Genomic DNA, 22,157 nt, shown 5'->3' with positions numbered 1-22,157 from the left:
CCCATCAAGTGCCCTCCTCAGTGCCCATCACCCAGTTACCCCTATCCTGCCCCCCCGACCTCCCCTTCCCAACCGTTTGTTTCCCAGAGTTGGGAGTTTCTCATGGTTTGTCTCCATCTCTAATTTTTCCCACTCAGTTCCCCTCTTTTCTCTAATCCCTTTCACTATTTCTTATATTCCACGTATGAGTGAAACCATATGATGATTGTCCTTCTCCGATTGACTTATTTCACTCAGCATAATACCCTTCAGTTCCATCCACGTGGAAGCAAATGGTGGATCCTACCAAATTTAAAAAAGAATGAGAACCATTAGTGGTCATTCACAACCCCACTCACAGGGACCTTGACTAGCTGCTAAGGAGCATTCTTTCCATCCATGATTATACTATAGTTATCAGACAAGCCAGATGGCCTCCCAGGGAAAAGCACCCCTCCCCTCCTTCACAGAGAAAACAGATGACTAGAAGTTCTCCCAGGCCCTCCTACAAATGATCAGGAAATGAATCAGCTGGAGGCCGATGTTCAGTAATAGGAACAATAATGTTCAGTAATAGGAACAATAATAGAGGCTTTCCCCTCTAAGGTGAATTGGTCCAAGAAGGCCTTTGTTAAACACTTTAGATAGATTTTTAGACACACTATTTTAAAGCTTGAATCTCTAGGACGTAGAAATTTTCCCATCTCAGTTGAAAATTTCCCTGATATAAAGAAGCAAATTTAGTTGGATGGACAGGTCAGCCCCTTGATATTCAGGCTGCAATCCAGTCCTTGGGGAGCTGGAAATGACTCTTTGTCTTGCAGGCCTCTACAAAGCCAGAAATGTGGCTCCAGACACACTTCAAATCCCACCTATCTTTACCAATCCCCAAACCTCACTTAATCATCTCAAAATGCTTGTAGATATTGTAAAAGATCAGGACATTGGAAACAATTATCCTGCACTTAAGAAAAAGTAGGTAAAATTTAAATGGCAATTAATCTTGACCTCTGATAAGAGGCAAATATACCCCAAAACTCCTTGGAATAGACTTCGATACTTTCTCTGTGCCTTTGTGGTATCACACAAACTTGTTCCAACTGCCGGAAATAAAATTTGGATCCAACTGTTCTATGAACTTGTGATTTTCGTATCATTGCACCTGACTCCTGGCTAAAATTTTAGAACAATGGCTATAAAGTCTCTGTGTCTCTCTGTATATTTACATGTGTCTATATGAATGCTGTAGATATATGATAATTTTTTACCACCAGATGCTCTTGCCAAAATTAATCTCTAAAAGAGCTCTATTGGGATCCCTGGGTGGCGCAGCGGTTTGGCGCCTGCCTTTGGCCCAGGGCGCGATCCTGGAGACCCGGGATCGAATCCCACATCGGGCTCCCGGTGCATGGAGCCTGCTTCTTCCTCCACCTGTGTCTCTGCCTCTCTCTCTCTCTGTGACTATCATAAATAAATAAAAAATTTAAAAAAAAAATAAAAAAAAATAAAAGAGCTCTATTGAGTTGGTGAAGAACAAGCACTTAGAAGGACAAAGTATACTAAAACTCAGAAATATGAAAACTAAGCCGAAAAACTTTTTTTTTAGTTCCACACTGATCTGGGATAATCTTTGGGAAATAAAAGCTTGTTAAAGCTTGTTGGTTTAATTAAAACAGACATGCCTTCAGAATTATGAACATTAATTATGATGCAAAGATAACAACATTTATTCTACTAGGGTTTACTGCCCAAGTAAGGTTATGTTTTATGTTACAAGGTTTGTCAGTGAGAAAAGTAGCTAGGGATGATGTCTGATTTTGTCTATCATCTCATGAAGTTTTTGTGGGTAATTTAAACATACTGCTTAAAACAGGTAATTTAGACAGATGAATGGGATAAGAGGGCTTACGTAAACTTTTCAATAATAATTGTGTTTTATAGTACGTCTACTTCAAAATAGTTTCCCAGGGCGTCTGGGTGGCTCAGTCAGTTAAGTGTCTGCCTTCAGCTCACGACATGATCTCAGGGTTCTGGGATGGAGCCCTGCATCAGGCTCCCTGCTTAGTGGGGAGTCTGCTTCTCCCTCTGCCCCTCCCCCACTTGTGCTCTCTCTTTCTCAAAGTCTTAAAAATAAATAAAAATAAATTTAAAAATTTAAAATAGTTTCCCAAATCTCTTGACAACTTCCATTATTAGTTTTGCTAAGTTAAATGATAGAAATTCATTGAATATCAATATGATTTACAAATAAGATAGAACATTAAACATTAATTACCAAATTTAACTTTTTTTAAAGATTTTATTTATTCATGAGAGACACAGAGAGAGAGAGGCAGAGACATAGGCTGAGGGAGAAGCAGGCTCCCTTGCAGGGAGCATGATGCAGGACTCGATCCCAAGACCCCAGGATCACCACCTGAGCTGAAAGCAGACACTCAAACACTGAGCCACCTAGGTGCCCCCAAACATAAATTTATCTAAAGTTGTCTTCCTATTGCAGAGGAACTAAAGATATTTGGGTCTGTTAAACACATCTTGGCCACATTAAAATACTATTTAAAAAGGCACATGCTTCTAGAAATTATAAAATGTATTTATAAACTTGCCAATTTATAGACTGCTGGTACTACATACAGTTCACCTTTATTTACTTGTTTTCACTATAAGATAAATTTTTAAGAGTTAAAATTTTTAATTAAGTATGTAATTACTACTAGAAATAGTAAGGGAAACAAGTCTATGCAAAAAAAAGTAGGGTGTGGTTTTTTTGGTTAGAAAACGTATGAGGTTTGAGGATACATTTTTTTAAAAGTTAAAGAGGAAAAAAAAAAAGTTAAAGAGGAGAGAGAGAATTTTACCTTGTGTGACCAATCTGGCTAAAATCAAATTGTTATTATAAGGGTTTTTAAAAATAAGCTTTAATATCAATAGTTTGCCTATTATAAAACTAAAACTGCTAAAAGGACAGAGTTTTCTTGGACTATTGGTCTGTTTCTGATAAGAGATTATAAAAGGTCTTTTTCTTTCTTCCTTTTTTTTTAAGACTTTTATGTTTTTTCCCCCTTTGCCCCTCCTTTTTTTTAACCTTTTAAGTCTATCTTTATTATCAGTCCTTTGATTACTTAAGAAAACTGTCTAACTCAATATTAAGCTAAGTTTTGCTTAGAACCTTCTGTATTTCCCTTTAAAATCTTTTATTGTCATTTTGGTTAAATGGATAATTAAGTACTGTTTCATTATGATCTATGATCTTTTTAACAAGCATTCAAGTCTTTTTTAGTATCATTTGACAAACTTCCCCCAAATCAAATTCTAAAGTCCTTTGGACCTCAAACTAACTTTGGGATTTTCCAGAGGCCTTCTGGAACATCTAGAAAGATTTGTTCTTTCTCCTTTCTTAAAACAAAAAAATAACAACAAAACTTAAAAGGTATTAGGAGGGCATTTTAAACTAATTAGACCTACTATGTTAAATCACATGGGAAGCACTGTCAAAGAAAGTTAATATTAAGTCTTCTTTATATTGTATTAGTAGAGGTATATGTTTTAAGTGTTGCAGAAATTGTATAGAAGTCCTAGATATCTGATATGTCCTAATATAATCTTATCCTTTGTAATTCAAGTTATTATCATAAAATGTATGTCACAGAAATAACCAAATATCCTCATCAATAACATGGTAATGGCCTCTCATCAGATCTTTAACCATAGGCATTTTTAAGTCTTTTGTCAGTTATACAAGTTCTTGTTTTACTCTGACAGTTTTACAAGAGTGTTTTATCTTCAGAAAGATTCATGGAAAGGACTCCAACAAGTACTCTAGAATATGGGTTTCTGATAACTTTCAGATCATACCACTGAACTGGGTAAAAACTAACAGACCTCTAAGGAAAAACTGGATTCATAAAACTGTTAAAAGGTCAACATCAGCACAAATTAATTACATGAAACTGAATTAACTGATAAAAGATTATTATAATTTTTATGACTTTTGTTGTATATTTTTTATTGGAATTCCATTTGCCATGACTTTTAATTTAAAACATTGTTGGATTTCTAATACTCAATTTTTTCCAGATTTAAAAAAAAAAGCGAAACTTTTTTTCTTAGGAAAACCATGACTTACAGCAATTTGGTAAATTATACCCTTGTAAGTAGAATTGAAACATTTACCTTTTACTCCATGCCTGATGCCTCCAGAATTTGTAGACTCTTAGTGAGTATTCTTATTTTCATGACACTATAGTTATATACACAAAAGGGATCCTGAATTCTAGTTTCCTCCAATACTTGGTGACAACTCTCCAAACGGATGCTCTCAAATGTCCTTCTCCTTTTTTTTAAAGATTTTATTTATTCGTTCATTCATTCATTCATTCACTCATTTATGAGAGACACACAGAGAGGCAGAGACACAGGCAGAGGGAGAAGCAGGCTTCCTGCGGGGAGCCCAATGTAAGAATCAATCCTTTTTTTTTTTTTTAACTTTCAAGTCGCATTTTTTTAAAGATTTTATTTATTTATTCATGAGAATACACAGAGAGGAGAGAGAGGCAGAGACACAGGCAGAGGGAGAAGCAGGCTCCATGCAGGGAGCCTGACATGGGACTCGATCCTGGGTCTCCAGAATCAGGTCCCGGGCTGTAGGCAGCGCTAAACCGCTGAGCCACCAGGGCTGCCCAAGAATCAATCCTAAGACCCCAGGATCACTTCCTGAGCCAAAAGCAGACCTTTCAACCACTGAGCCACCCAGGTGCCCCTGTCCTTCCACTTTTAACAAAGAATAACTAAGAACTAAAGCTTCCCTTTGCCCTAAAGCCCTATGTAGTGTGAACAACTTGATAGAAATTTCAGAGGAATTGCCACAACCGCCTCTGTACAGGCAACCTTCGTGCCTATTGTTGTAGTGGCCCCTCAGAAAAGATCCCCAGAGACACAAACTGCAAACCAGGAAAATCTAACAGATTTCCCCTGTCTACCCTCACTCCTTCTGAAGATGCTTCCAGCCTGACATCTAGAAACCTTCTCAACTGGCTGCCTTCACAACCCAGAAACTGGGATCACAGATTGCTCTGATCACTAACCTTTGTCTTTTCTTTCCATAAAAATGCCTTACTAAGTACCTGATTTGTCACCCAATATAGGCCTAACCTTAGGAGCCCAGATGCATCACCAGCTCCTAAAATGAAACATAGCTGTTTAACTGGACTGACATATTTTCAAGATTAATTCAATTAAATAATGGAGCTCGGCTTCTAGACTGTGAAACTTCTGGAAGTTTCACGGGTGAAAACAAAGGGGAACAAAATATGCCACCCCAAAAGACACCACTTTGGCATATTGGTTATTTTGAATTAAAGTTACTTTAAGAGATAGCAGGTATAAGAAGGATATCTGACCCTCCACTATGCCTTGAGAGCAGGAAATAAATCTCCCACATGCAAGGTACCCTCCCGTATCAGGAGGCAGAGAGACATCCTTACCACCAGGAATAGGGAATTCTGGGCCTAGGAGGCAGTATAAACAAACCTTGTTACTTCTTTGCTAATGAGCTACCCCAAGCCCAAACTCCTTTGTTTTGTCAATTCTTCACAAATTTATTGTTTCTTTGTCTAAATGGTGTCAGAACTGCCTGCTTTGGTCATTTCTTGGGGCTTCATATCTTTGGGGATCTTGTACATACAAAATTAAATGTTCTCCTATTAATCTGTATTATGTCAATTTCATTAGTAGGCCAGCCAAAGAATCTAGAAGGGAAGAAAGGAGAAGTTTTCCTCTCCTACACAAGGAAGGGATCAGTACCCTATGTCACACAACTGGCCCAGGTCACCCAGCAGGTTATTGTTGCAGGCAGGAGAGATGATGAAGCAGATCATACCTATTGGGCCCTTATTATGGGCCGCAGGTCACCTGCATTATCTCCTGTAATTCTTACAACCACCTTTGAGTAAAGCACTGATATGATCCCCATCTCTCAGAGCGAGAAACTAATGGTCAAAGAGATTCAGTCACTTGTGTCCAAGGTCATACAGCTAGTCAGTGATACCACCCACATTTCAACCCCAGCAATCTGAATCCAGAACTCATGGCCTCAGCCCAGCTCTGCCACTAACTAGGCTAGTGACAGACTTCAACATTCTGGGCCTCAGTTTCCTCACCTATAAAAAAGGATAATGGAAGAGCTGTGTATTTAGTTACTGTGAAGATTAAATTTGCAAATGTATAAAAGTGCTTAACACTGTGCCCAGGAGCAGGTGCTCAGTATATGTGACCTATCATTAGATACCACATTCTACAGTGGGAGCTCACACCTGCGCTCTGGGCTCTGGGCACAGCAGGCTAGAAGCCACCCATGGCTTCCTGGAAATTGGCCTCTGCCAATCAGTCCCAGGGCCCTGCCCCCTCCATCTGGCAACACTTTCAAGCTGGGCTTCCTAGGATGCCCGGTGTAGAGGAGGACTCTGGAAACTGGGGTTCCCAGACCCAGGTTTGACCTGGGTGTCATCCTCTGAGGCCCTAAAAGGCCACCTTCCCCTCAAAGCCAAGGATAGTCCCAGCTCACCATGGGTCACAGGCCTCTCCCCACCACTGCCCTATAGCCCTAAGTCACGGGATGGGGTGGGGGTGGGGGGCTCTCCAGCCAGGCAGCTGATGAGTTCATGACCTTTCCCAGCTCTCTCAGCCTTAGAAATGACAATGACTACTCACCAAGAGCCCTCTGACCGTCCTACAACCGGCTTATCCATATTAGGTCACAAGATTAGCATTACCAACCAGAAGGCTGGCTGCTCAGGGGTTAGTATGCCCACTTAACAGATGAAGAAACTGATGCCCCAACTGGCTCTGGGCAGAGATTTAAGTAATGGAAAAGCTTCTGGCCCCTGGACCAGGGCTCAGGGCTGATCCAGGCTCCAGGCCAGATTCGCTGAAGCCAGCTGGGGCAGTAGAGGGGAGAAGGCTCAGGAGGCTCCCAAGGCCCAGGGAAGGGGAGGAAATGGCTAAGCCCTGGGCCCTAGGTCTTACTGAGTCACTGTAGATCCTGCAGGTCGTGGGGATGGGAGGAACATCAGTAATCCTGAGTCTTCCTCTACCCCTCCCCACCTCAGCCAGGGAAGATGGGCACAGCCTTTGCCCAGTGCCCTGGGATGACCCCCACCCATCCTCTCCTCTAGCTAGCATGGGCACTTCTGGCTAGGCCTGGCCCTGTAGCACTCTACAGATAGGGAGCACTCACTTGCCAAGATGGCTCTCTAGCTCCAGACCCCGAGTCAACCATTCATCCCAGGCATTATCACCCCACACTGTCCCTATCCAATGCATGTCATCATCCAGAAAGCCTTCCCTGACCACCTCACCCTCTGCCTCTGCTGACCTCCCACAGGGCCCACTCACCCATATATGCCATGCCAAGAACTGGGCCCAGAATCCCCAGTCTGGCCCCCAGCATGTGGTGCTGGTCTTGCACTCAGTAGGTGTTCCCATAAACATTGCACAAGAGGGAGACAATCTCTAAGGAAGTGACCCCAAATATTTTGACCATGATCTATGGAAAAATATATTTTATTTGGCCCAGTGTACACACACACATATACAAATAGCACACATACACACACACACACGAACCTGAAACAAATAAGTTGCACAAAACACTTGACTAATATCATGCAGTACACTTGAATATTCTCTCTATATCTTCTTTTTTATTGAAAAAAAAAAGAAAAATATTCATTGAGACCCATTCAGCTGCTTTCATGGCCAGAAATTAAGGCCCAATTAGTGGCCTTGATCCACAGTTCAAATTCTAGCCCTCTAGGGAGATCTGTGTGGCTCAAACTCCCTGCCCAGCACATGACCTTCTGTACAACAGGTGCCTAGTAAAGGCATCCATTCGTCAGACACTCACTCTGGGCCAGGCCTGTGCTAAGCTCCTTACTATGGCATCTCATCCGATCTTCACCATCACCCTAAGAGGTAGGGACTCTTACTACCCCCATTTTGCACGTGAGGAAACTGAGGCCCAAAGTCACACACTACATGGTTCAGACAGCATTGAAAGCCAGATCTGTCTGAATCTGGAGCCACATTCCTAACTCCTGCCTACACCACCCCACACTGGAGGGTCTTCAGCCCCTCTCTTGAGTCCATATCTGGCAGGGAGCTCAGCCAAGGAAGTTCACTCTAACTCCAACCACTAAAAAGCCATTCCCTATGGTCACTTGACTCTGTTAGTTGGCTACTTGACTGGAGACTGGCCCGGGACCAAAGGCCTGAAAGCTAGCCCTCTTGCCTCCCCAGCAGTCCCTACTCCCTCCTACCAACCCACCTCCAGCTGAACCTAGAAGAGGGGCTGGGATGGGGCGGCGGTCCGTCTCAGGGCTCTAGCGGACCATTTTGCTTTCCCTCCTCACTGATATAACTGCTCTGCAGCAAGTCACTCACTTCCCCTATGCCTCCGTGTCCCTGGCGATGAAATGGGGTGATGATAACACCCAGCCCACAGGGGGACTCTGAGCATTCAAGGGGCTGATGCAGGTCACACACTTGGCACAGTAGCTGCAATGAAGTAAGGCTTGAGAATTGTAAGCTCTTATTATTATCATCCCCAGTGCCAACCAAATCCTTGCCATCAAAAATAATCACACGAACACCAGGCGGTTTTCTGCTATTTGCAAACATGCTTATATACCAGGAAAATCTTCACGTTTACACAGCGCTTACTTACTGGGTGCCAAGTGCTGCTCTGAGCACTCTACATGAACGAAGTCTTTTAATCTCCAGAATGAATCCACACAGTGGGTGCTAGAATCGTCATCTCCATTTCACAGATGAGGACACTGAGGCATCAAGAGGCTAAACTTACCAGGATCACACAGGTGCAGAGTGGCAGGGCCAGAATCTGAACGCAGGGGGACTGGAGAAGTATCTGCTCCCAATCCCTGGGGTAAGGAGGTATGTACTGTGGCCTGGCCAGTGCCAGGCTACGCATGTCATTACCTCCTCACCAGAGCCTCCAAACAAGCCTGGAGATGTGGAGGTCAGGCAGGGAGTGCTTAGGTCAACTGCCCAGGGCAGGAGTAGGGCAGGAACCAGCTCTTCTGACTCCTGGTTTCCCTCACTGTCCACTATCCCCATTACCCACCCCTGAGACTGGCCAGGGACCCCTCCTTTGTGCCACCTGCTTCCCCAACCCTGACCCTACTCAGAATCTCCCCAGCCCTCTTCAAAAGATACCCCAATGCCAGTGCAGCCCTTGGGGCCTCATCCCCACTCACCTGCCTGCCCGAAAACAGGAGATACACCCAAACACACACACACATACACACACACAAACACACACACACACTCGTAGTACCTGGGAAGTGGCAGTCCCCTGGAAGGAGCTGCCTGGAAAGCTCAGCTCCTTTGGGGGGCCAGAGCCCAGGGCCAGGCCCCTGCCCCGGTGCTGGGCCCAGTTTCCTCATTCTCCCCAGCACTGTTTCTCACCCAGCCCCCTGCACCTCGGCTCAGAGGAAGTTGCACAATCCCCTGGGAGCTGCAAGTGTGGCCGAGGATTACTCACAGAGCAGAGGGAACTGTACAGTCTCCCGGAAGGCTCCACACACCCACAAGACTACCCAACACAGACAGGCTCCTGTTCCGTCTCACCCCATCTCACCCACTCTGAGCTTCAAGACCCCATCATGCCCTCCTTCTTCCCAGACAGAGCCCCTGACAGCCCCACCCCCCACCTCGCTACCTACCCAGACTTAGGGCACAAGCCACCCTATCCCCTGCACCAAGATGGAGAGGCACAGAGGCAAGAGTTTTCAGGAACCCTACTAGGTCCAATGCAGGCCTAATCCTAACCTACACACCCTCCCAGCCCCTCCTGGAGACATGTGTCCTCTTAGCCTGAAGCCCCATGATCCACCACCTTCCTGACCAACCATATCATCTGCCACCTTGGCCTTGGGCCTTCTCAGGGCCTCCAGACACCCAGTGCACGGTCCTCCTATATGGCCCACTTTGAAGTGGACCCCACAACCAAGATTACTCTAGGAAGTCTTGGGAAGATCTGAGCCACCACACAATTTTCACTTGTGACAAAATGCTCTTGCTACACATGTGATTTCAGAGGTTCCTCAGCCCCTGAGGGATCTCTAAACGTAGTGTCTCTAAACGTAGAGATACTTCTCTAACAGCCTGTCAAACAGTGTTTCTTTCTGGTGCCTAAGGGATTCCCACCTCTGATAGTTAGTATTCCTTGTCAAGGAAGGCTGGTGATTTTTTTTTTTTTAAGATTTTACTTATTTATTCATGAGAGACACAGAGAGAGAGGCAGAGACACAGGCAGAGGGAGAAGCAGGGAGCCCAATACAGGACTCAATCCCAGGACCCCAGGATCACAACCTAAGCCGAAGGCAGATGCTCAACCACTGAGCCACCCAGGCATCCCAAAAGGCTGGTGATTATTAAGCCATGTCAGTCACCAAACCTCAGGGTAGATGAGTTTACTAGGCCCTTTCATGAGAGTATGTTTCAAGAAGGGAGAACAGAGTAGAAATTTCAGACAGGCCGTGACTCCTGGAGAAGGCCGGAAATGCCACTGACGTAAAGTGCACCCCAGAACAGGGTGATCAGAGAGGCCCTGGGAGCTCTGACCCAGACTCTGACCCAACCCTGGGCCCTCCCTGGGATAGGAACTCTGGAAGGACACAGTGGGTAAGGAGGAGACTGGCCTGGGGGTACAGAGCCCCCAGGAATGACCTCTGGCTTCTACCCCACACGGCCCAACCTTGCAATGAGGCCTCAGATAAAGAGTATGATAGGCATCTCTTATCGCCCCACACAACCTTGGACTCCCACCCGGGTAAGGACAAAGTCAGAAATGGTTTTACCTGGGCCCCAGGGTTCCCCAGAGAGCCCCTCACTTCTGCTGCCCTCATCAAAAGGCTGGGGCCCTCGGGGCAGTTTTCCCCCAAGCCCTGAGGCCTAGAATAGCAGGAACCAGGGCTGAGCTCACAGCTGGTCACCTGACACCTCCAGTTCAGTGGACAGGGAGCTAGGTCAAGGGGGAGGGGCTGGTACCACAAAGGAAATAAGGATGATGATGATGATGATGACGACTACGAGGAGCAGAGAGGCCCCTTTGCAGAGATGCTTCCCAAAGTGCCTACACAGGTACCCTCTCCCCAGTCCTGACGAGAGTCTCAGGAAAGGGAAGGGGAAACAACCCTCACTACCCTCACTGTCCCTGGGAGGGCACTGAGGCTTCAAGCACCGAAGTGACTTCCCCAAGGCCATGTAGCAAGCTCAAGGCAAATCTGTTTCTTGGCTCTGTTCCCAGATTGGAGTTTCTCAATCTCAACACTGACACTCAGGGCCAGATGATTCCTTGGGGCAGGCGGGGGGGGGGGGGGGGGGGGGCTCTCCTGAGCATTTTAAGATGTTTAGTAGCATCCCAGGCTTCTACCCTCCAAATGCCAGTAGCACTTCCTGAGTTGTGACAGCCAAAATTGTCATCAGACATTGCCAAATGTCCCCTGCGAGGCAAAATCACCACCAGTTGAGAACCACTGCCCTAGGAGACCTTGAAAGACAGGCACCTGCCAATTCTAAGTTTCATGGTACCTGCTGAGGGCTCTAGCCCTATAGCCTTCTCTCTCCTCTGCCAGATGTGCCTTCTCTCTCCTCTGCCAGATGTGCCGGGCAAGAGGGCCTGAAGGCACGAGAGTGTACTCTGTGGCCCTGGTACCCTCTGGCCAGAGGTTGTCCCATTGGGGGTCTCCTCTGAAGACCATCTTCCTACCTCCCAACCTGTAGCCCCTCCCTGACATTTAATTTTATCATAGATTGTCAACAGTCTCTCAGCCCTTTTGACCGCACACTGCTAGGAGTACAAAATTTTGAGCATCCCAGGTATACATGCTTCTTTTCTCATAAATTGTTTATAAATACCAATGTATGAATATATCATGCAGGTCAGCAAACAACCACAAAAAGAGGTTTAAAAAATGAGAAGGGGAATACAAATTATGCCCAGGATGAGACACTGTTACACACTCACCAGCACAGCAGAAGTTCAACAGTCCAGCAACACCAAGTGTTGGCTAGAATATGGAGCAACAGGAACTCTCAGGTGCCACTGGTGAGGAATAAATTGGTATAACCACTTAACAAAATAGTTACTAAAGGTGGGGCGCCTGGATGGCTCAGTTGGCTGAGTGTCCAACTCTTGATTTTGGCTTCGATCATGATCTCGGAGTCGTGGTTTTGAGCCTCGGATCAGGCTCTGTGCTGAGCGTGGAGTCTACTTATCCTTCTCCCTCTCATACCCTGTGCTCTAGCAATTCCATTCAGGCTTATAGGCGCTCAGGAGAAACGTAGGCATCAATGCACCAGGCAACACAAACAAGGATATTCTTTACAGTGCTGTTCCTGGTAGCCAAGAAAGGAAAGCAACCCCATGTCCACAAGTTAGCAGGATGGATACAAACATGGGAGCCAGTTGGGACGCTGTACACCGTGAAAATGAACACACAATAGCTACTCATAGTGACCTGGGTGCATCTCACAAATGAAATGTTGAGTGGAAAAAACATGACATCAAAGGCCATGTTCAGTGTCATTCTAGCGGTATCAAATTCAGAATCAGGCAAAACTAAACTCTTTTGATAAAGATTGCAGACATCAGTGGTTCCGTGATAAGAAAAAGCAAGAACTGATTATCAGAAAGAGCAGGACTGTGGTTACCTCTGGGGGAAGGGGTTATGACAGAGGCAGGGTGCGTAAGCTGACTCTGGAGTGCAGGGCACATTCTGTTTCTTCATCTGGGTGGTGGTTACTGGGGGTTTACAATTACGTATTACAGCATACATCCAAGTTCATGCTCTTATCAGCCATTATGGTGTATTTCACAATAAAAGGGGGAGAAAAGGGTGGGATATAAATAAATAGAAACAGAAGTTCTAATATTATCTCCTCATTCCTGGCTTTGAAAACCACTATAATTAGGCCCAACAAACTGGATGAGAATCTATAGTTAGTCCCAGGCCTGGAGTATCTGGCGATGCTTGGGGCTATCTGTGGAGGGGCTCCCCCAGCTGGCCAGGGCTGGCTGCCCCTCAGCCCATCCCTCCATCACCACCTCTAGATGACCCTGCCACCGCTAGCCCCTGGCTACTCAAGGGCAGGGAGATGCATCAGGTTGGACACCTTCACACCCGTCTCACTCTCCCCGGGACCATCCATTCTTCCAGGCACCAACAGGACTCATGGGCTCACACTGGGAAGGCACTAAAGGAACCCTCTGAAGATGGGAGGTGGAAAAAGAAGTAAAGAGGAGGGAGAGAAGGGTAAGAGAAAGCAAGAAAGAGAGACATACATGCTTTGGGGGCCGATGTTCCAGATGCAGTGGAAGTAGCTGGAGGTTCAGAGGGAGGGGGCTGTGGGGTATAAAAGAAGGAGGGGAGGAAAGAAGGTACCGGAGGTGCAGGGAGCAGAAACATGACCCCAGATTCCAGGTCAAGTCCCAGGGTGCAGCAACAGGCAGGAGATCTGAGTTAGGCCTAATTTAGCACACTCTCCATGGCCCAGGGCTTCCGAATGGCAGGTGGGTGGCCAGCCGCCTCCCGGTGGTCTCCCCTTGCACTCAGTAGCCTCTAGTCCTCCTGGAAGGAAGGACTCTGTCCAGGAGTGAAGCTTCCTGGGTCTGTAGAGGTGACTCCCAGGTAAGAGGATCTAGAGAACAATAGAGCTGCCCTTCTTGGGGCCCAGAGAGTGGGTAGGGCTGAGCTCCTATGCTGGCATGAACTCTTTGGTAAAAACTCACTCTAGAACAAGGAAGAATGCTTTCCAGAGTGAAGGGCCAGGCTTAAACACATTTCCATTCATGTCTATGTAATTCTGTATTATCTTACACCAATCGGCCTCTCTCTGTCCTCTGTGGTTACCGAAATTCCTCACTAGGCTGTCAGCTTTAAGGGAGAAGCCGTGTTCTCATCCCCACCCACCCCGCTTGGCTGGCACAGTGCTAGGAGCCCGGGAGGTACTCAGTTCATGCCTGCTGACTCTAAGGGTGCTCCAGGCCATGGGGTGCTAGAAAGGCTCCCTCACGCTCCCCAGGCCCCAGTCCTCCACTGTCCAAAATATGGGGGTAGCAGCAGCTAGCTTCTAAGGCTCCCAGCCCCACAGCCCCAGCCTGCCAGCAGCAGAGCCAGCCAGCACCATGCCACAGGGGCAGCTGAGAGCACACCTGGCCAGAGCCAGGAGGAGACAAGAGGCACCAGGGACTGGACAGGATAGTGTGTCACCTCCTGGCCACTCTGTACCTCTCAGGGACTGCAGGGGGGGCTGGGGCAGGTGCTGTCCCCAAACCAATTATAAACAAGGCAGAGGACAGGCTGTGACTTCCCTTGGCAAACAGGAGAAAACAAACCAGAGCCGCACCCCACGGGCCCACTGGTAGAACTGGGGCAGGGATGGGGCAGGGGGAGGGATGCTGCTGGCAAACTCTGTACAGGAAGGGACAAACTGTCAGCCCTAAACCAGAGTGAAGCTGGACTTGGATCCTGGGGAGAGTGTGGGGGGGGGGGTGCGGGGGAGGCGGGCAGAGCCAGGGAAATCCTCCTTGTGCAGCTGTGTACCCATCCCTGAGTAGTAGATGGTGAAGCTGATACCCTGCCTGTGGGGCAGAGACCTGTTGTGTCCTCATTTCTAGGTAATTGATGGGGGCTCAATTCACACGAGTTCCCTCACTCCACAAAGGTTTACTGAGCACCCACTGTGTACAAGGCTCTCTTCTGGGTGCTGGGGATACAGCCTCACACAAAACAGATCAGACCTCTGTGCTCAGGGTGCTGACGGTGGAGTGTTCCATTCATCTGTGGACTGAATGGCTCAGTCACCAAGTTGATCCTGCCACCTCCCTGCAGGGCTGAGGGCCCTGCCACCGCCTCTTCGCACCTCTCTTCCGGGTTTGCTCCAACTCCTCCAACTTCCAAGAAAGGATCCACCCCAAGGCTCAGGACCTCCTAGAAGATGATGGAGATACCCCTACATCCAATAGTGACTTCCCCTCTCCTCCGCAACATCTCCAGTCTGGGTGAGGAAGGCGAAGGGCACTGCTACTTTTCCTGCATGTTTTATCATTTTTGTTATTAACAAGAAACATGATTCAAACAGTGATTCCATACCTGCCCACCATGGGGTAGGAAAGTAAAATAACACTGTGGGTCTTTCTACGGCGTGAAGGGCCACTTTAGAGGACTCCCCCCACCCCACCCCACCCTACATCCCAGCAATGCCACTCTGGCTACAAGGACTTTGGCAGGAGTTTTAGACCCTGTCCCCTGTTCCCATGACTCTTGAGGGCAGTGCTGTCCTTTCTCATCCACCTCACCCCACCTTATGCAAGCAGCAAATATTTCCTGAGCACGTCTTAGAGGGGGGTGCCGAGACCTCAAGGCTAGACAGTGGTCAGTTTAACAGAAGGTGGGGGCAGAGAGCCAGGGTGGGGAAGGGAGGCTGATTATATGCCAGGGATTGGCAGTCACCAGATGATTTCACAGTGGTCCCTGCCCCTGGGGACCTGGCTTCAGACAGGAGACAGGCCTAAGAGGTCCAAAGCAATCAGACAGACCCAGAAGACAGAATGCTCTTGCCTGGGTAGCTGTGAAGCAGTGAGTTCTCCGAGTGTGGCCTGGGGACCAGCAACATTAGCATCCCCCGAGAACATATCCAAAACACAAATTGCAGACCTACTGGGATTTATAGACCTACTGATTCCAGACCTACTCAGTCAGAAGCCCTGAGGGTAAGGCCCTAGCAATCTGTTTGTTTGTTTGTTTGTTTGTTTTTTTAAAGATTTTATTTATTCACGAGAGACACACAGAGAGAGGCAGAGACACAGGCAGAGGGAGAAGCAGGCTCTATGCAGGGAGCCCCATGAAGGACTCGATCCCAGGACTCCAGGATCACACACTGAGCCGGAGGCGGACGCTCAACCACTGAGCCACCCAGGCGTCCCACAGTCTGTGTTTTAACAATTGTCTCCAGGAGATTCTGATGCCCACTCCACTGCCCTGGAGAAATGGCATTATAATCACTTGGGGAATTTTTGACTTATTGATGCCTAGGCTCCTCCCTCAAGATTCAGATGCACTAGTATTTTTTTTTTTTAAATAAGCTCTATACCCAATGTGGGGCTTGAACTCATGATCCCAACATCAAGAGTCACATGCTCTACCAAGTGAGCTAGCCAGGCACCCCGGATGTACCAGTATTTTTCAAGAGCTCCCCTGGTGATCATAATATCCAGCCAGAGCTACTGTCAAATGGAACAATCCTCTGATCTCCCAGGAAGGTGTGCCTTGATGGACAGAGGATTTGGTTAGAGGGAAGGATACAAAGGAGGGGGTGCCAGCAGAAGGGATCATCATGAACAAGGACTGGGAGGAGGAAATATGGGCCAGGGATTTCTGGAAAGTCGGCTGGAATTTTGGATGAATCCCCAAGGCATCACATTTTATCTTGGGGTCTCCACTGGATGGGAGTGGGGGTAATCAGGCCTCCTTTCTCCTCATCCTTACACCCACACCTAGGAGCCAGGAAAAAAACAAGTGATGACTCTGCCTCGTGCTTCCGCCCCTCTCAGGTGCCCTCTGTTGTCACCCACTATCCACCATCCCACAGCAGAGCACTTCCTGGGTGTGCAGGAAATCCCAGGTCCTGCCCTGTTGCTGGGATACTACTGAAGCCAAGGGGTGATGTACCTCTGGTACAGGGTGGAGGAGGGGCAGGCAGCAGAAGTGCTGGGGAAAGCCATGGGTCAGCGATGGGTAGTAAGTTGCCAGGCCAGATGCTACCCAAGGAATCCCCGCGGGCGGGGTAGACCAGGGGTGGTAGCGATGCTGCAAGCATTGGCAGGTTCTCTGTGCCATCCTGTTAAATGTAGAGACTGGGCTGGGTGTGGTCACCAGGGAACAGTGGGGCCTGTGGCCACAGAAGCTGTAAAGCCCCACAGAAGGCATTTCTCGAGGGTGTTAGGTGCCTGGGGGAGTCCTGTGGGCAACTCATAGGTCTTTTTTTCTTCGCTAGAGCTCTCTGTGCCCCTATGTCCTCACGTGGAAATGAGAAATAAAGAAATAAATGAGTTGTAAGAGTCAGTTATGATAACTAACATTTTTGAGCACAATACTATTCAGAGTCTTATACAGGCAGCATGCATCAACATATTTAGCCCAGATCGGGTGCCTGGGTGGCTCAGTCAGTTAAGGCTCTGACTCTTGATTTCGGCTCAGATCATGACCTCAGGGTCCCAGGATCAAGCCCCAAGTCAGGCTCCTCATTCAGCTTGGAGTCTGCTTGAGATTCTCTCTCTCCCTCTCCCTCTGTCTCTCCCCCTGCTCGCTTTCTTTCTCTCTCTCAAATAAATGAATAAAAGTTTTAAAAACATTGTTTAGCCCTCTCTAGAGCACTATTAAGCAGGTGCTATCATAATCCTTGCTTTTTAGGTGTGCAAACGGTGGCACAGCAGGGTTAAGCAGCTTGCCCAGGGTCACACAGCTAGTAAGTGGCAGAGGCCAGATTCCAAGCCAAACAGCCCGGCCCAGGAGCTCAGGCTGTCAACTATCTCAGGCTAGATGGCACTTCGCTCAGTGCTCAATCCATGCTGGCTAGGACTATGTCCCAAGAAAAACTGGCTGGTCACACCATCAGGGCCAGCCTGGAGTTCCGGCTCTACGGATTAGACTTCAGCAGTGCTCCCTCCTAGCACACGTCCCTTTGGGAAGCCTCGCCCATCCACCAGGTGCCTGTCGCCAGATATCAGTAGAAAGTTCACATTGGAGGAGACCCCACAGATGTTCTAGGTTCACAGATGCAGAAACAGAGCCTGAGACAGGCAGGGACCTGCTGCAGTACAGCCTGCAGTAAGAGGACTCCTGTGCTTTCTTAACCTTAGTCGCTGTTTATTCTCACTCAGGAGCTGCCACAGCCTTTTCCCCACATCTGAGTAAACAAGTGCCTAGTGAGGGCTGCACCATAGGTTAATGTGTGAGGTTTCCAAGGAGACCTAGGGAGCCTTGTCTGAACTCTTCTCCTCCCACCGCCAGTCAGGAGAGTTCTCACCAGAGGTCCTTTGGTCACCTGTGTCAGCAGCTCAGAACAGCAGCTGGGAGACAAGTGTGGTCTCCGGGCAGAGGCTTCAGCAAGTTCCCACCCCTGCTTGGAGCAGGAGACCCTGCATAAGGCAAAGGTGCCCAGACCATGGCTGCTCACCTTTTCAGAGAGAACTCCTGAGAAACCCAAGGTGGCCTTCTTTAGAGATTGAGAATATGGATTTTGGAGGCAGTTGGACCTAGGTTAGAATCCCTGTGACTTCCGGCAACCTGCTTAACTTCTCTGAATCTGTTGATGAAAATAATCATTGCTACTTCATTCTAAAGCATAAATACATAATAAATGTTGGCAACTATTGTTTATAACTAAATTTTCTCATAATGTTCCATTATAATGTAAAGAGACTAGATGAATATTCTATTAATATAATATCATGTTGGGGCGCCTGGGTGGCTCAGTGGTTGAGCATCTGCCTTTGGCTCAGGTCCTGATTCTAGGGTTCTGGGATCGAGTCCCACATCGGGCTCCCCACAGGGAGCCTGGCTCTCCCTCTGCCTGTGTCTCTGCCTCTCTCTGTGTGTCTCTCATGAATAAATAAATAAAATCTTTAAAATATACATATGTAAACAATATCATGTTGTTATACTCTCCTAGACACTCACATATACACTTCATCTATACACATGTACCTAGATACCTATAATCTCATAACCACACATACAAACTCCCATCAATTACACACATGACACAGTGAAACACAGAGCAACACTATGGACTCACCATGTACCAGGCACTGCTCCACCCTGAATCCTCACAACAGCCTGGAAGGAGGGTACCTTTTTCTCTCTCTTTTTTTCAGAGGAAGATATGCACGTTATATGCATATTCACTTGCTGCATCCTAGGATGTGGACACTTCTGGCAGCTCTGGAAATCCTGACCTCTCTCCTGCGGTATCAGAGGAGGTCAACCCAATTTCCACAGTCATCTCCAGGGCAGCCCCAAGCTGGGCCCCAAGTGCTGACTGCCCTCCATCCCTAGGACAAAGGCCCAACCTGGCTTTCATGCCAGCTGCGGTTGGGGAAACCCCTGCTGCCTGCTGCCTGCCGGCAGAAACCAAGTTGACTTTGAAAAGGAAGAGAGAGAAGCCAGGGGGTGGCTGGGCCGCTCCCTGTGGGGGCAGGTGCTAAGTTACTCTATAAACTCCAGCTAATGATACAATTACAGCCATAAACAAAGCCCCAAGAGGGATCAGGGCCAGAAGCCAGACCCTCAAAGGACAGCCAGGCCTGAAGGGTGGGAGGCCCCTCCTACTTACTTTCCAGCTCTGAGGCTGAAAAGGGGCCTCACCCGCGATGGGGTTGGGCACTGGGTATCCCCACCATCCCAGGCCCCTGGATAGGATCTTGCCTCTCCTGGCCCACCCTCTGCCCACCTCTGACTGTGAGTCACGCTGCCCTCAGCCCTCAGAAGACCAGCTCGTTCTCCGTGGATTTAGTGCTCACCTGAGGGGATGTCCCCTGTCCTGTGCCCTGCAGCACTTCCATGGCACCCAGAACAGGATTCCCAACTGTCTGTACCTCACAGAGCTGAGTTGAGGGCAAAACAGCACTGCAGCTGTAACAGGCCTTGTAAATTGTAAGCAATATAGGCTCCCCCCCAGAGAAGCAGAGCAGTCTGCAAACAACCTTTCGTTTATGCTTTCTGGTTCCTCACTCTTCTACCCCAGCAGCTAAGGGGCAGGCAGAAAGAAGGGGGCAGAAAGAAACAGAGTGAACTGCTGTTTTTCCTACGGCTGGGGAAACTGAGGCATGGTACTAGCATACCAGCAAACTACCGCGTTGGGCTCTCCCCTTCCGCTGTGTCTGACTGGCCTTTATTGCTGGCATCTCTCCCCCAGACTGTTATCTGCCTGAGGGCAGGGCCTGGAGGCTGTCCCCCAGGCTGGACACGGAGAAGGCCTCAGAGCAAACAGGCTAAGGAGCCAGGAACTACGTTCTGATCCGAGCCAACCGCATCTGGCCGCCCAAGAGGAAACCAGAGCTGCCTTCCCCCCCTCACCCCCCCCCCCAAGAATTGCCAGGTCTTGGGCCAGTGGAATCTTGGATGGGGCGGGTACAGGGGCCTGAGCCCACATCTGAGAAGCATCCTAAGGGCCTGCACCGGCCTTGCCCTTCCTTCTCTGCTCCAGGGAGACCCCCCACTCAGGGTGGGGGCTGGGCGGTGACTGACACTTCCCCGCCGACGGGAAGCCAGAGAAAGGCCTGCGCTCGAGTCTCGTCCCGAAAGCGTCCGCGCCGAACCGTGCCAGAACCGGCCGGAGAGAGAGTCCTGGCTGGCCCGGCCCGGCCTGGGCTGGGGGAGGACCCCGCGGGGAGCGGCCGCGGGGGCCGGGAGGGGAGCGCGTGCCGAGGAGCTCCGCCCGGGCGCCCTCCCTCCTTCCCCCGGGCGCGAGGCTGGGGCGCGCCAGGCGGCTGCGGCGCGAACCTGCTGGCGCAAACCCGAGCGGCTCGGGGCAGCCGAGCGTGAAGCCGGAGCCCGGGGCCGGACAGGGCCGAGGGGCGGGGACCGAGCTGGCATCTCCCCGCGCGCCGGCGGGAGGGACGTGCACGCGCGGCGCCCCCGCGGCCGACCCGGTTCGGGAACTTGGGGGCCAGACCCCGCACGGACTCGGGGGCGGGACAGCAAGGGCTGGGCGGTGCCAACTCCCGGAGCGAGGGGAAGGGGCGTGCTTTCCGGGATTCGGGACCGAGGAGGTGTGCGTGGGGGGGGGCAGATGGCCGGGAGCCCGGGGAGCAGAAAGACGGGCGCGCGAGGGCGAGCTCTAGGCTTGGGCTTCCCAGAGGTCGTGCAGCAATGCGAAGGGGAGCAAAAGACTGCGCCCGGCGATCCCAGGGGACCCGGGCAGAGGCAGGGGCGGGAAGCGAGGGAGGGACGGTACCGGCACCCGCCCCCACCGGCCGCCCAGCCCCGGGGGCGTGGCGCCGCCCCGGCCCTCCCACCCCCGGACCATCAGGCCGGGCCTGGCCGGGCGGGACTCGGCCCCCGCACACCTCCCGGGCCTCCGGCGCCCTCCCCCGTGCCGCCCGCCCAGCCGCCTCCGGGGCCGAAGGGGTAGGCGTGGGGCCCGCACGTCCCTCAAACTTGCTGCAAGTTCACTCCCACGACTCCCGCCCCTCGGCTCCCCGCTCCCGAGCCGGGAAGGCCCGCGCCCGCCCCGGCCCCTCCCGCCTGGTTACATAAGGTCGCCGAGAAGCCGCCCCCGGCCCGGGCCCGCAGTGAGGGGCCGGAGCGGCGCCGCCCTGGCCCTGCGCCGAGCCCCGGGACTGGACGGACAGCGGCGCGGGTGGCGGCGCGGCACACGCACCCCGCTCCCCTCTGCAGCCCGCGCCCCCATCCACCCACCTGCCTCCCGCACCCGCGGCGGCGGTGGGGCGGCCGGGTCCGGCGTCGCGGGCCCTCCGAGCACCCCGTGCCCCCGGCCCCTCTCACCTAGCTCTGAAGGTCAGTCCGCCCGCCGCCTGTCCCCCGCGGCTCTGGCAACTTGTCCCAAGTTCAGGTGTCCGGCCCGCGAGCTGCGCCTGCCGCCCCCTCCCGGACCCCTCCGGCTGCGCGCCCCCGAGGAGGCCCGCGCCGTCCGCCCCGCCCGCTGCCGTCGGCGCCGCTGCCGCCGCTCGCTGGGTCCAGCCCGCGGCCGCCGCCTCCGCTGTCACCGAGCCCCGCGCCCGGCGCCGGGCTCCCGCTGTCAATCCGCGCCCACTTCCCGCCGCGCCCGGCAGAGGGCAGCACACGCCCCCCACGGTCCGCCCCGCCCTGCTCCGCCCCTCGGGGCCCACCGCGGCGCCCGCGGGGAAATGTAGTCCCTCCCGGCGGCTCTGCCGGGAACGCTGGGATTTGTAGTCCCACTCTGTGGGTCCCGGCCTGTGTGCAGGGAGGGACGGGGATTTTGACTTGTTCCTCTTCGTTTCTGCCCCTTCTGCAAGTTTTTGTTTTGTTTTGTTTTGTTTTTCTCTTCTCACTCAGAGATGCCTTGAACTACAGCTCACTAGGATATGCTCCGGGGCCTCTCTGACCCCAAGG

General features: G+C 50.4%; 1 protein-coding gene across 3 annotated transcripts in view; it reads right to left on the bottom strand.

The window, feature by feature from the left end:
* The window catches only part of TFEB (transcription factor EB), a 55,964-nt gene extending 34,137 nt beyond the window's left edge, over positions 1-21,827 (bottom strand). Inside the window, exon 1 of one of the 3 annotated variants that reach the window (XM_041750586.1) lies at positions 21,570-21,827. The gene's annotated coding sequence lies outside the window, so the exon portion shown is untranslated. Of the gene's footprint in view, positions 1-9,331; positions 9,653-21,569 lie in introns of those variants that run through there. The other 2 variants (XM_041750575.1, XM_041750594.1) reach the window with 2 other exon arrangements.
* Positions 21,828-22,157: the final 330 nt, after the last annotated feature.

The sequence above is a fragment of the Vulpes lagopus genome, chromosome 1, assembly GCF_018345385.1.
Source record: "Vulpes lagopus strain Blue_001 chromosome 1, ASM1834538v1, whole genome shotgun sequence".
Lineage (NCBI taxonomy): Eukaryota > Metazoa > Chordata > Mammalia > Carnivora > Canidae > Vulpes > Vulpes lagopus.
This window is presented reverse-complemented; position numbering and strand designations above follow the sequence as displayed.